Source organism: Saccostrea cucullata, unplaced genomic scaffold (genome assembly GCF_032062105.1).
Source record: "Saccostrea cucullata isolate Sc308-1 unplaced genomic scaffold, CSIRO_AGI_Scuc_v1 ctg80, whole genome shotgun sequence".
NCBI lineage: Eukaryota > Metazoa > Mollusca > Bivalvia > Ostreida > Ostreidae > Saccostrea > Saccostrea cuccullata.
The window spans coordinates 411448-427692 of record NW_026933907.1 but is presented as its reverse complement, the minus strand read 5'-3'; the positions used below and the strand labels follow the sequence as shown (position 1 = coordinate 427692).

Here is a 16245-nt window from a genome sequence, read left to right as displayed (position 1 = left end):
ATCAAAACCCTAGCGTTTTGTAGAGAAACTCTTTTAAGTAGACATAACAATTCACATGAAGCATTTTAAGGGTAGAATAATCAATATGATATTGGAGAAATTCAGAAAGAAATCTGCGTCATTATATGCAATTCCAAATCACCTAAGATTAAGTTGTGTATTTGTTTTTTAAATGTCAATATGCTTTTCGGATGTCAAACAGTTCAGAGGGTATTATATACGACAAAAGGCTTTGTACACATGTACATACGCGCGATCAAGTTTTCATAATTTATACAACCTTGAAATCCAATCTTACATGTACATAAGACCGATAGATCATTGCCCTAAAGTTTTTTTTTAATTTTCAGCTTTCTCCTTGTTAATTAATAAAACCACCAGGTGGACATTAATATAAAGACGTAAAAAACATTGTATCCAATTTTTTAGTTTCAAATATCTGCATTCCCTTGGATCAACTGTACACGAATTTTATAGTGACTTGTATTCAGGACACGTGCTTTAAAAAAATACAAACAAATGCCGAAAATGGATGCAGGGACTGGTATAAATATTTTTGCTTTGAATGATCCTTATATCAAATGTCTGAAATGTTAAGAAATTGTTCAGTCTGTTCGCACTCATACATCTATATACACGTACACTTTTATGAAAAAAAAAAATAGTTCTAATATATGAAATTATTGAACATCATTGAATCAAAACGGAGGTTTCATATAGCTAAATTTTTTCAGTTTATTTCTACATTTATAATAAGAAATTTTGGTTGTTAAATACCATCCCTTTTTTTACATAAAGTTTGTATTATCTTATTTGTTAATAAATCTATTAATTTATTTCTAATGCAACGTTTAAATATACACCAACACAAGATTCTTTTTAATCAGTCAGAATGCATTAATCCTACAAAATTTTAAGTGATATACAGGGTTAACATGAAATGAAGAGGAATCGTGTCAAGTTGAATAGTTTTTATTCCAATGTAATACAGAATGTTAAACGTCTGTAGGCGTTTTCTTGGCACCTCAGCTCACACTGTGTTCTGGTACATCCGAAACCGTAACATCTGCTTTTACATGCCCACAACACACTGTTACTTCTCATAAGACATTGGTATTGAGTGGCGAAGTCATTACACTGACTGCACACGACTGTTACCAAGACGGCGAAGATAAAAAATCGTATCTAAATATAAAATAAAAATGATAATTAAAAACAAGAATAAGGTTAAAGGTGTTACGCAAGAAAATAGCCAATCAAAATGAACTCGATTATATTTCTACATGTATATAAATAAAGAGACAATTTCTTTTTATTTTTTCATTTTCGGCATCTTTTTAGGCCTACAGTATTAAATTTGGACTCAAGTATTAGGAATATCATAGCTTAATTTAGCAGAATTATTCCACTGAATTCAACGGAACTCTTTTTAGGTGCGCATGATGCAACTTCCTGGATGGTGTACAGGCTGTTAGTCAATATGTGAAACCCACGTGTATTTCGGGGTAGGTATATGTTTACTGTCAATTTTCTTTCATAAAAGCCTCATAAGGCGTATTTTTTCTGATCTCAAGTATTTCATTAAGAATTAATCTTTATTTTCTTTTTCACGAATTATCTGCTTAGAGCTAATTAATTAATTGCATAATATGTTGAAGGAATTGTGTTTTTGTTGATAATATGACTTTTTACCAACGAATCTGGTCCCTACGGTGAAAATTAAAATATAGAAACCTTATTGCACATCTACATGAAACCACTAATCATATTACATAATATGATTAGGCCACTGCAATTAATATGAGAGGATTTCGGAGAACTAGTGGGTTTTTACAGAAATCATCTTTTTTTAATCCAAGATGAAAATCAAATCTCTGAAATGAAGGATATGGAGATAACGAACAGTATTCAATATCAAAGTCCATATTACGAAATAGGAGCAGAGCAAACACTGACCTCTAAAACATCATAGGTGGGATCAGGTGCCATGGAGGAATGAGCATCCCCTGCCGACCGGTCACACCTGCCGTGTGCTCCTTGTCATGATCGGGAAATAACGGAAAAATTCGTCGTCAATTCACTGTATAAATAATGGACTAACAATTAATATGAAAAACGTCAGGCAGCATTTGACTCAACGATAAATTGTATTTGCTGAAAAGGTCATTGTATCGACAACTTAATAATGACTTTAAATGAGACTACTGATATTCTTGTTTCATCAACTTGTTTTTCAATAATTTACCTCGTTTTAGGAATTGTTCATACGTAGAGCATGTACTTGCGTATCGAATCAACTGAGATATATAAACGCCGTATGCAGGTGATGAAGGTATATTGCTGCATACGTAAGGGAAGTTGATGATAGAAAAGTTAAAGTCGTCACGTTTTTCATATAGCTTTGTTGTTAGATTACCAAAAACGTCTTTTTCGAGTAAAATTTCTAAGCATGAAACAGATGTGTCAAACTCTGTGAAACCTTATTGCATATCTACAGCATCAATCATATTCCAAATATGAATGTGCTACTGAGAAAAATCTGAGAGTAGGTCAAAGAACTAAGCTTTTTTAGTATACAGATGCCGTTGTTTACTTCCATTAGGTCTCCAAAATGAAAAATTCAGAATCCGTATGCACTTGCTAAAACAGATTGACCAGGTTAACGACAATATTCACCAACTTTCTTGTTCTGTATATTGTATTGCTAATATCTGTGTAGAATTGTTGGTTATCTCATTTGGTCAATATGATTAACCAAAGAAAAATATATCTATATATTTTCCTCTATCATATTTGCAATGATGAAGTTTCCGTTCATATCAGATTTAATTGTAGAGACCTTAATTTCTGTAGGATTACACATAACATTATTGTTTGAAAAGCAATTGTTCTTCCTGCATTCACAGTAATATCATGGTCCACTGGGCATAAACTGGGCATTTTAATGATTATGCAACATAAAAAATGGAAGATTGTAGTTAAAACTTCTTTGCTTTTCTTGATATTTTTTTTAATTCTATAATTTACAAACTTTATGATGTGACATTTACGATAGTGAGTATCTATATACTGTTGCACAGAAAAAATATTTGACGACATAATCGGGCAAAATGTCACACATAATATAAAAGGATCTTTACTTATATGGTCTTCAAAATTTCATATCAAAATGTAAATTGGTATGAATTTAATTTTTTGGGTGATTTTTCAGGACATATCATTCAGTCACGGAGCTGCAAAATCTTTGATGTCACATGCAGGCATTATAAAAAATATGTTATTGAGCTTTCATTTTCTCAACGTTTTCCCAAGGGTATCTGTACAGTTTGAGTTATCTTATCTACTCAACATCCAAACACCATTTCTTGTCAAGCTTAAAATCTATTAAACAAGTAAAGAATATTCTTTTTTTGTTTTAAAACCAAAAACTGCAGGTATTCATGAGATATTGTGTGATATTGGTGACTCTCAATCACGTTCTTTACAGTCCGGATAAAGTTTTCGTCGATAATCTTCTTCCCGTCCTCCCGTACAGCCTTTTTACAGAGGTCTTACGGTCTAAAATTTCAGTTTGCTTTTTGTGGACGAATGTCACGAATACTTTATTTTACTACATGTTTTATTATGCATATTTTGGATCTATGTTGGCGATATCTCGAGCATTACACATAATTTAACAAAAGTGTGATGCGCCGTCAATTCAGGAGACGTAATTTTCACGGTCGTTATCACGGGAATCGCATCAGAGAAAAATCACTATATTTCTGTTAGTACCTCAAATATCACGTCAGAAATCTAAATGCATAATAATAGAACAATTTAAAGAAACAATGGAGAAAATTTTCGAAAAATATCGCGAATTATAGAAAATTTATGAGATAAATTTTGGATTCCGCATGCTTTTGCCTCAAATTTTTTGTCGTGCTCCGTACCTCTCCATCAGCGATATCAACATACCGATAATTTTAGTAGAATTTTTTTTTTTAAAATACAGAAATTTTTTACCCAAAATTTATTGGAATCTTTAAGATACATAATATGCATAAAATATAGAAATTTTGCCCAAAATTCATTGGACTCTTTTAGATATATATTTCTGTGAAATTTCATAACTATATAACGTCTGTAAGAGTAAATAATAGCACAGTCCGCGTAATTTTTGAACGGCCCTCGTATATTGACACGCAAAAGAAACACAACACCCTACTTTAGGGGGAAATAATTATGTAAAGTAAAGAAATTTGTACCTTAAAATAAATTATGAATATCTTCAATTTGGTAAACATCGGTAATTTAACGGTTGAACGATTTCCATACCATAACCGGAAGTCAAGATTGAGTCTGCTTAACAGAAATCAAAAATTGCATGTTTAACAAAACATTTGGCAATATTATGGAGTTTTAACGGTTTTTTACTGTTCATCATAAGTAATGCAGGAATATTTCAAAAAATTAACTCTCCTTTCGTTTCCCAATAAACCAGAAGTGAAAAAGGAGTTAGATAGATTATACGATCAGTACGTACTGGTTCCTGCCGACAAAGCAGGTAACAACATTGTCTTCGTTTGTAAGGCTCATTATATAAATTGCATTCTAGAAGAACTTGGATTTAATTCTTCAAGTGGTAATCCTACTTATACTCATACTTTCCTTTCTAAGGAAGAAATTCTTCAAAATTACATGTATATGCCAGCTTTAAATATTTATAATATTACACAGAGCCAAAATGAATTTGAACTACCATTAGTATATTGGATTACAAAACTTCATAAGAATCCTTACAAACAAAGATACGTTGCAGGTTCCAGTAAATGTTCAACCAAGCCTCTTTCGTTACTCCTCACTAAGATATTGACAATAGTGAAGGAAAAACTTCAAGAGTACTGTGCAACTATATATTCAAGAAGTGGTGTGAATCAGATGTGGATACTAAAAAATTCTAAAGAACTTTTGGACACTTTGAAATCACAAGACTTTACAAAAATCAACAGCTTAAAAACTTACGACTTTTCAACTTCATGCACAACAATTCCCCACGACAAATTAAAATCCAGGCTTTTTGATATCATTGACAGCTGCTTCTTCAATAAAAATGGAACTCGTAAATTTACTTACCTCGTCATTGGTCATTTGCATAATTATTTTGTTAAAACAGATTCTGATTGCACACATAAATATTCTGAAGTTGACATCAAGAAGATGCTTGAGTTTCTGATTGAAAATATCTTTGTGGTTTTTGGAGACCATGTTTTCCAACAGTCTATTGGAATTCCGATTGGTACCAATTGCACACCGTTATTAGCAGACCTATTTTTATATTCATATAAAGCAGAATTTATGCAAAATCTTATGCGTGAAAAGAAGAAAACACTTGCTGTGGCCTTCAACTCGACATTTAGATATATCGACGACGTATTGTCAATTAATAATAGTAATTTCCATTCCTACGTCGATACGATATATCCTGGTGAGCTTGAGATAAAAGATACCACAGAATCCGACATTTCTGTATCATACTTGGATATTTTACTTGAAAAAGACACTAATGGTAATCTAACAACCAAGCTATATGATAAACGTGATGACTTTAACTTTTCTATCGTCAACTTCCCTTACTTATGCAGCAATATACCTTCATCACCTGCATACGGAGTATATATATCTCTGAGTCAGTTGATTCGATACGCAAGAGCATGCTCTACGTATAAACAATTTCTAAAACGAGGTAAATTATTGACAAGCAAGTTGACGAAACAAGAATATCAGCAGTCTCGTTTAAAGTCATCATTTCGTAAGTTCTATGGTCGATACAATGACCTTGTCAGCAAATACAGTTTATCATTGAGTCAAATGCTGACTGAAATTTTTCATACCAATTGTTAGTCCATTATTTATACACTAAATTGTCGACGGATTTTTCTCGTTATTTCCTGATCATGACAAGGAGCACACGGCGGGTGTGACCGGTCGGCAGGGGATGCTCACTCCTCCATGGCACCTGATCCCACCTCTGATGTTTCTTGGGTCCGTGTTTGCTCTGCTCTTATTTTGTATTGTTTTATGGACTTTGAGATTGTATACTGTTCGTTATCTCCATATCCTTCCTGTAACGATGCTTAGGCTACTTGAAAATGGCTTATGTACGCATTTCCATTGCTCTAGCTGGAAAATTTCAATGTAAAGGTGATGGAGAGTTGCTGATGCGAAATTTCACTACATTACGCCTTAACAGGGTCTAACGTATCATATGCATTAAGGACAGTCCTTGTACCGGAAGTCCAAGGGTGGCTAAACTGGTCTAAGTTAGAGAAAATTCGACCAAATCATCCGAAAAACGGGCATTTAAAAATGCCAAAGAATAGTTCTTTCGCCTCAGATCTCGATATTAATGAATCTATTGTATATCTATTGTATCGTAGAAATTAAGCTGCATTTGTTGTTTAGGGCAGTCTTGCACGTTTTACTTGAATGGCTGGGAGGGGGCTGTTTGAACAGTCATATTTTACTTAGTAAAGTAAACGGATAAACAATTAACATTTTCATTCTGAAAAGTGAGTTTAGCCTTACTTTATTCGCTTTTGAAAATCATAAGATAAAAAAATCAAACATTTGTAGATTACTGCTTGTTGTGTTTCTTTTGCGTGTCAGTATATATTCATACATGTACCTAAAAAACTTTTAATGTTTCTTACATGTTTACTACAAAACCACGAAAAGTGGGAGGAAATAGTGCAGGTATGTAAGGTGAGGTCAAATGTTGACTGACGTATTTAATGCTTTTCTGTTTAGCCATTTTCAGTATATAAATAAAGTTTACGGATTACTCTGTTTTACCAGATCTACCTAAAAGGCTCACAGAGGGCGTTACTAATAAAGAATGCATTATTACAAATCAATGGAACTAGATCCTAATGTATCTTATTTTTAATAACCGGTGTTTGTTTTTCTCTCAATTTGCATTGATTAATTAGAATTTTTTGGATTATTACTGTTCGTTACTACACATTTCAGTTTCATGGATATGCTGATACGCATTAATAAAGATATGCCTGTACTGTGTTTTCATTTAAATATACTATTAAATACTCTCAGTAATTTCATTTCCTTAATTGCTCATCAAATCTTGGAATGCACCGCCTTCGGTAAAAATTGCTTTTCGGATGAAAGTGACGAAACATACAATACGTGTGGAAAAAAATATATCGCAAAAAGCTAAGAAAAGTGTTCATAGTAACGAAATAAAAACGAAGACAAAATTTTTTTTGAAAAAAATTTTTCTGACAAAAAAGTACTTTTTTCAAGATTTTATTTATAATGATACCGTCCATCTTTAGCTGCATACATTTCAAAACTTTGCTCAAGATTTGACTTCGTTTAATCTAATTCACATTACAGTGTATGTTGAAATAAAATTTCTTTAGTAAGAGTAATTTTGTGAAATATGCCATCGCATCAAGGTGGTTCGACTCCCATATTTCTTATAATGATTGTTGGGTTTCATTTTCTCCTAGAGATAATAAGTCTCCTAATTTGGAATTCATGCCAAGGAAATAACGTTTGGAACCTATTTCATTAAAGAGAGCTCCAAAATGTGACTCTATTTTTTCTCAATTGATAAAAAATACCTGGAATTTGATGCATGTGTTTCAGTTTTCCTTCATATCTGCGTCATAATTATGATTCTTCAGTATAATGTCTCACATTTATATATGATTACTTGTTATTAACGCAGAAACCTAATCAGTGACTTTTAATGAAATATTTATATTATTTATACAGAGAAAAATGACACAAAACTCAATATAGATTTTATATTTATTTATTGTGGCGAGTATTGGCCGTGGCACAGTACAAAATTGTGGGACGCCATTTCAATTGGGCGAACCCACCAAATTCAAACATCAACAATGTGTGTTTCTTTTTTCTAACCGTCCCGGTTTAACCGCGGAGGGTCAGCACACATACAAACTGTTCAAATCAATCAATCAATCATTCAATCAATCAATAAGTCATATCTCAAATTCCAAATATCAAGCATATCAACTTATTTTATCAAATCTTGTATATCATATATCATTAATATCTCAAACTTCATAGATCAAACATCTCAAACTTCAAATATCAACATTTTTCATATTTCAAACCTGTACGATGTAGTACAGTTCTAAAGTATATATTACTGTCACCAAGAGTAAGCTTATTAGCTTAGTTTACACTAGCATTAGCATTTCAACAAGGTGACAGTTTATTACAAGTTTCACACAAACATTCAGTTATCAGTTGACTTGGTGTGCGCAGACGCTTCACACTAATGACTTCTCCTTGAAAAAGTGCCACGACAGTTTCTTTTAGTTTAAAATATCAATCCTATGACCAACTATATGCTACCAATTTGGTTTTATAAACGATAGAAAGTTTCACAATTTTGCAACACTATTCGGTACGGATAATGCACAGAGACACTTTAGCACATGTTTAGCACAATCCTTGAGGCTGGCAATGGACTTGATGTGGGCATCATGTGGTAGATTCTTCACTTTATAACTTCTCCTTAGACATCACCAGGATATTTTTTCTATGGGTATAGGTATTCATCTCGGCAAGCAGATCAAAGCTGTTTCACTGCATAAATAAAGCAAAAAACCAAGCAGCAGAATATCCTTCTTTACTTAGAGAAAATGGAACATTCTAAAAATAAGGTAGTGGGAGGGCGGGTTTTTAAAGTTAAAAAACAAAATTTCATGTATTTTATTGCAAGCAATTGTTATGCGTCTTTACCTTCGAAAGGTTCAGAAGAAAGGAATGTGAAGATCAAACCCGACGTTTTATATACTACACTTGATGTGTCAACCGAACCCGACCCCTAAAGGCCAACGTTCAAATAACAAATACTTGGGACCTATAAACTAGTTTATAGGTCCCTTCAAATATACTTTTCTCGTAAAATAAAGGCATTTAATATACCTCTATTGATAATGCTCGAATTTGATTGGCTGGTAAGAAAACTTTAAAACACAACAATGACTCCAAATGGTACTGTTTACAGCAATACTGACCTAGGAATCATTGCACGTGGGATATAATGACCTGGTCATTATTTTTAATGACCGCTAAAAATGACCGCTTAATCAAAAATTCGTTTTTGAGTGAAGTTAATGCATAAAATAATAACTATTCGAAAAAAAAAAACATGTTTTTAAAATTGTGCATGGTCTGTTTTGCATCACCATACAGAATACGGTCAAATTATCGTTACTATATATCGTTTCAATATATCGTTACAATTCAGTTCAATGGAATGTAGAGGCGGCTCTTAAAAGAGTTGAATTCTGTGTTAGATTTTGACTGAGTAGAGGAAAAGTAATCGTAAGTTATGACAATGTATGTCGCTATGAACTAAATATTGTTTTAATCAGTAAATCATGATTCAAAAACTTACACGACTTGCAGACGTCAATGTAAACAACTTCGCTATCCGGTCTGTAGCGAATCCCGATCCCGATCAAAGAAAGAATTGATAACGGTTAGAGATTCATACTTTTCAATATATCTGTATAATAAAACAATTAATTACCCCTTGTGAGTTCAACATGGTGAAATAAGGACCCTCGACCTGGCCCACTCGATGACCTGCCCTGACCTCGGCCGCTACGCGGCGTCAGTCAGATCAGGTCACCTCGTGGGCCAGGTCTCGGGTCCTTATTTCACCATGTTGACCTCACATGGGGTAATTAATTGTATACTATTTTGTATACACAAATAGATGCTATTATTTATACAGAGAAAAATGACACAAAACTCAATATAGATTTTATATTTATTTATTGTGGCGAGTATTGGCCGTGGCACAGTACAAAATTGTGGGACGCCATTTCAATTGGGCGAACCCACCAAATTCAAACATCAACAATGTGTGTTTCTTTTTTCTAACCGTCCCGGTTTAACCGCGGAGGGTCAGCACACATACAAACTGTTCAAATCAATCAATCAATCAATCAATCAATAAGTCATATCTCAAATTCCAAATATCAAGCATATCAACTTATTTTATCAAATCTTGTATATCATATATCATTAATATCTCAAACTTCATAGATCAAACATCTCAAACTTCAAATATCAACATTTTTCATATTTCAAACCTGTACGATGTAGTACAGTTCTAAAGTATATATTAATGTCACCAAGAGTAAGCTTATTAGCTTAGTTTACACTAGCATTAGCATTTCAACAAGGTGACAGTTTATTACAATTAAGTTTCACACAAACATTCAGTTATCAGTTGACTTGGTGTGCGCAGACGCCACATGGCCAGTCTTCACGAAAACTCACTGGTCCGAAGACCGAGGCCAGTGAATTTTGATGTCGGGTCAGTGAAAATCAAAATTCAAGAAGTCCGATGGGCTTGTTGATTTTAAAAATCATACACAGTCAATATATATTTTTACTGACTTACTTGCTTAAATTTTAATAATATATAAAATAAGAAAAATAAACATGCGTTGTTGAATCGTATTGTTATAACCTGGATGCATTACGTAACAACAGGAACTAGCTAGTAACTATTAAGTAGTACGTAAAATGTGCGAATTTCCTACGAACAACTTACCTAAACGCGACAAAGGACGAAAAATGGCCGCATTTCAAAAGTTGAAGTGCGTAAACATGTATTTATTTACAGTTATAAAAATGTATTTATTTTATTTTTTCATTAAGGGGCCAGTAAAAATTTTCGTGGGCCAGTACATTTTGAAGGTTCACTGGTCCGACTGGCCAGTTAGTTTGAAAAGTTTTCGTGAAGACTGCATGGCTGCAAGTTGGCACAGCTTGCAGTCACCCCACACATTGGGGGGAAGCAAAGCAAGTCAACTGGACCACGACCAATACTGCCAAGACCCCCCTTCCCAGCTAGATCCTTGCACACATCTTGATTCCTAGATGTGCATATCCTTCAGCAGACTTAGACTAAAGTATTTTGAATTTCCCTTAATTTAGAAAAGGTTTTACAACACATAAGGCAATCAAATCTTACTAAATGTGATGTATCTCACCTAGTTCCTCAATGCCTAATAAAGCTTTGTCTTGTAGAAACTTACCTGTCTATTAATTCCTTCTAAATGTCTGAGCAACCTTGCAATGCTCTTTACCACCATAATTTTTCGTTTCTCCATTATTCAAGGCAAGTTAGATGTAAATGGTTGTAGTTAATCAAAATTAAAGATCTGGGTTTTTTTAAAACCAAATAGGGGGAGTTTCACTCTAGAGAACTACCTATATCATAATTCCTGTTTAAAAATTGCTAGGAAAGCCATGTCCTGCTGTTTGAAAAAACCAAATTTTATATCTCCGAAGACGACTCATTCACTCTCTAATTAGCCAATTGAAGCAGAGCAATTTGAAATTCTTATCATATTCAATTACAAGAAGGTACAACACTATTTAGTGATGGTTACAAATGCCTGTAAAAAACAATACTATCATTTTGGAAGCATACTGGTCTTGTTTAATGATATTCCTACAAAAGATACATTAGCTGAAACTTGTAACAAATTTACTAGTATTCCAATTTGTATATCATACTTACCAGTTAAGCTGCCAGGAAGATATTTGGCACCTTATAGATGCCATTTTCAAACTAGGATTTTTTGGCTGCAATTTCATTACCCATGCTTGCAATACTTGTGTAACTTGACTAATCTTATTTATGTGCTAATTGACTAAGTCCCTTCCCTCTTACATAGATTCTTTCAATAAATATTATTAATGCCTGTGATACATGTATGTGCATCTGAGCTCTACCGCTCTATATGACCACATTCTTCCACTGTGTAGCCCAAAATGCAAAGCAAAGTCTAAAATTCTTAAAGGTATAGATGTTTGATTATTAATTACATCAAATGGAAATATTTTATTTTATTTATTTATTTATTTTTTATATGCAATGAGCCTGAATACACGTATTACATGTACTGCTATCAATATGTGCTTGATCCTTCTTAATAGCATTTTGATTAAAAAACATACACCAAGTGAAATTCGTTTTAAATGTGAAGCCCAAGGGACAATGCCCAGTCCTAAGTTTTAAAGTCCGCATAATAAGAACAGAGTTACAAAATAAAAGCACCCTGTGAGGAACTTTAATAGCCCAAACATCTTAAAAATGAAGTCAAATGCACATTCAAGGTTGAGCAATCTGTATAAAAATCCAAAAACATATAAACTTTCTGTGAGAACTCTTTTGAAAATTAATTGATACATTGTTAGGGATTTAAGGAACTTGCTTAATTGTGTCACTTCTTGTGTGTAAATATAACCAAATTTGAAATAGTTTAAATAAGTTTATTTGCAACATACATTCTGTTGCATTTATTATAAGTTAACTTGGATTCTAGAAGTAATGCAATTTAACTTGGTATTTCTAACACTGTTATCTTAAGTAACCTGAACTGATCTGGAAGGTCATGTCTACCTACATCTCAAATATCCAATATCTCTACTGAAAGCTTTTCCTAATCCCAAACGTTTAAGAAAATGAGATTTGACTATTCCTTTTTTGCTTTAATTATTAAAAACCAAAATATATTCATTTATAAATGATTACAAAACATTCTTGACATTTCTTGGATTACATATTGCAATTTCCAACCTTTCATTTCCACTTTATTGGATCAAAACAAAACTATCCTAGTAATTCCAGTCTTAGGCAATGGATGGTTTATGGTTACATATAAGTAATTTGTATTTTCCTTTTCATTCAAGAATTAATATGAATTGATACATTATGTTGTTTAACAATGAAGATGCCCCCCCTTTCTCATTTTCACCTTTGTATTACTATATTTCAATGATCATTTTGTTTCCAATTGAATAACTAGAAAATAGAATCTCCAACAAATACAGACTTGAGAAAGGCATTTTCCAGAGGATCATTGCTCCTCGACCCCAAATTTAGATCTCTTTTCTTCTTGAAGTCAACTATCATGAGTAAGATGCCCAATTTCAGTGTAAATCTATAAAATTTATGATATGCAATTGATATTATCACTTGCCTTATAAATATCAGGGGCTTTCACAACATTAGATAATAATATTTCATGAATACAAAGAACTAAACTCTAGGAAAATTAGGTGCAGTTAAATATCTATCACAAAACTACTCTGGAAAAAGATATGTACTTCATTCTCCTTTTTATTTACATTCATCACAAACTTGAGATATATACTATGTCAGCCTGAAAAATGTAGGCATTAATGCCTAATAGTTTTGAGCCATGTTGAAATGCCTAACAGTTAGGGGTGGGACGATACACAGATCTTGCGATACGATACATATCTCGATATATTGGCACGATACGATACATATCTCGATATTATGATAAATCATAAAACTATTAAAAATAGTATTTTATTTCATTTTTTTTCTTGACATTAACACATGATAAATTATAAAACTATTGAAGTATTCAAAATAATAAGTATTTTATTTATTTTTTTTGTCTTGACATTAACTCAAATAATTATTTTATGTCAAATCATGTGTGCTATGAAATTAATACTTGAAGTTCATCAACTTCATTGACTAAAACTTTACAAAAACAATAGTAAAGGACAATTGTATATATTACCAAATTTCTATTAACAAGTTGTTTACAAATAGTTGTGTAGTTTATCAATGAACACTGACTAAAAATTCATTTAAAACATCACATTTACATTATTAATTGCTGAAAGTCTGTAGCCAAGTTGAAATTACAAAAAAAAGTATGAATGGACTAACAATTAATAATATCAATTGGTCTGGAAACGATCCTTTTCTGTGTATAGCACGCTTTGCACACTGAACTTTTCTTGTCCAATCTTCCGCGGCTGCTTAAAAGTGAAAACGTATTACCCCTAATCAAAGGCTTATTAGTTCTAAGGTGTGTTTTCAATATCAACACCATCTCTTCGCTTCGTACAGGCCGCCATTTTCAAGGACAGGTACTTTCATTTTCAATTTTTGGATAGGTCATTCGTGTATCGTTTCGTACCGATATTTGAATGCTTGTATCGTAAACCGTATCTTAGAGGAAAATATCGATATGTATCGGTGTATCGGTATATCGCCCCACCCCTACTAACAGTTCTGAGTCATGCTGTAAGTAATGCCTAATAATTCTGAGCCATGTTGTAAGTAATGCCTAATAATAGTTCTGAGCCAGGTTGAGCCATGTTGTACGTCATGCCTAGTAGTTTTCAGCCATATTATCATAATGCCCCGTGGGGATCCGGGTTAGAATAGGTCCTCAGTACCCCCTTGCTTGTCGTAAAAGGAGACTAAATGGGGCGGTCCTTCGGATGAGACCGTATAAACCGAGGCCCCGTGTCGCAGCAGGTGTGGCACGATAAAGATCCCTCCCTGCTCAATGGCCATGAGTGACAAGCATAGGCCTAAATTTGCAGCCCTTCACCGGCAATGGTGACGTCTCTATATCAGTGAAATCAATCATAATGCCTAATTGTTCTGAGCCATATTTTAGATAATGCCTTAAGCCAAATAGTTCTTAGCCATGCTTTATGTAATGCCTAATATTCCTTGGATTTAAAAGACTTACCAATCTATTCCTACAATCAAACAAAACGTTGCAACTGTTTACATCACATACCTGAATATCTGATATACCGGACTGTTAATCTGTGATTATACTTATTTCAATGTCTGGTTTTCCAAACGATTTGAAGATAATTTTCAATGCCTTTCTTTGACTTGTAGTCTTGTATTTGGGTCCATGTCCACGAGAAGCTCCGACCGAGCTACCTTATTGTTGTTCACATGCATAGGGCCTATTCTAGTTTCCTTTTGCCGGGTTTCGAAGCAGTATGAAACAAAAAGAGAGTTATTAATGTTAATAACCAACATTACATCATTGTAAAACAATACAAAGGTATAAGTAAACGATTTTTTAGTATAACCGCGTGCGCGTCGTCTGCTTTGTAAAATGTTTGAATCCAATCTCATCCGTCATAATTAATGCGCATCAATAGTAATAACAGCGTTAAAATGGTTGAGAACAATGTATAAATGAAAAATCGTACAAATTTTAAAGTTACAAACCAAAATTTAATGTATTTTATTGCAAGCAATTGTTATGCGTCTTTACCTTCGAAAGGTTCAGGAGAAAGAAATGTGATGATCAAACCCGACCTTTTATATACTACACTTGATGTGTCAACCGAACCCGACCCCTAAAGGCCAACGTTCAAATAACAAATACTTGGGACCTATAAACTAGTTTATAGGTCCCTTCAAATATACTTTTCTCGTAAAATAAAGGCATCTATTTTGTATACACAAATAGATGCTATTATTTTTCAAATGAGTAAATAGCAAAAACATTATATTTGATATACAAATTTTTTTTGAATAATAATAAAATAATATCTGAGTTTGCCATGGAAACTCATAATTGAATAGATAAAATTGATAAAATTCATGAAATTGATAAGATTTTTTATGCTTCTAATATCTAACTTACCATTTCAGAAAATTCCTCTCAATATTGAAATAATTTTTCCTTTGAATGCTGTTGAATACGAAAGAATATTTTGCGTCGTTCTTTATAAACGAATTAAAAATGCCCAGAGGCTAATGGAGTTTCTGTCCTAAATTTATTTGGGGTAAATAGCAAAAACATTATATTTGATATACAAATTTTTTTTTGAATAATATTAAAATAATATCTGAGTTTGCCATGGAAACTCATAATTGAATAGATAAAATTGATAAAATTCATGAAATTGATAAGATTTTTTATGCTTCTAATATCTAACTTACCATTTCAGAAAATTCCTCTCAATATTGAAATAATTTTTCCTTTGAATGCTGTTGAATACGAAAGAATATTTTGCGTCGTTCTTTATAAACGAATTAAAAATGCCCAGAGGCTAATGGAATTTCTGTCCTAAGTTTATTTGGGCTTTTTTTTCAAATCGTGTAATATCCTGGACCAACAAGGTGACATTAATGTGCATATGCAAGATTTTAAGGAAATCAACAAGCAATATATTAAACGAATGAGACAAAGTGGATATTCCTGACATATACAATTCTAAACCAGTTAAAACAAGAATGCAATGACTGCAAAACTTATAAATTCAAGTAACGTCTCTTCGACTCTTTTAAGACATTGCAGTTTTATTACTTTTTTTAAGCTGTATATTTTTCATTTGTTTCTTTTAATTATATGATTTGTGGGATGTAAATAA

At 32.8% G+C, this 16245-nt stretch overlaps 1 protein-coding gene and 1 long non-coding RNA gene across 2 annotated transcripts in view; one reads left to right on the top strand and one right to left on the bottom strand.

Moving 5' to 3' along the window:
• Nucleotides 1-16245, top strand: part of LOC134239596 (carbohydrate sulfotransferase 14-like) — a 58909-nt gene that overhangs the window by 6040 nt on the left and 36624 nt on the right. The window lies entirely within an intron of this gene.
• LOC134239599 (uncharacterized) lies at nucleotides 957-15603 on the bottom strand. The gene is made up of 2 exons (XR_009986250.1): nucleotides 15516-15603; nucleotides 957-1185 (listed from the first exon to the last, which is right to left on the bottom strand). It is a non-coding gene; the product is annotated as an uncharacterized LOC134239599 (long non-coding RNA).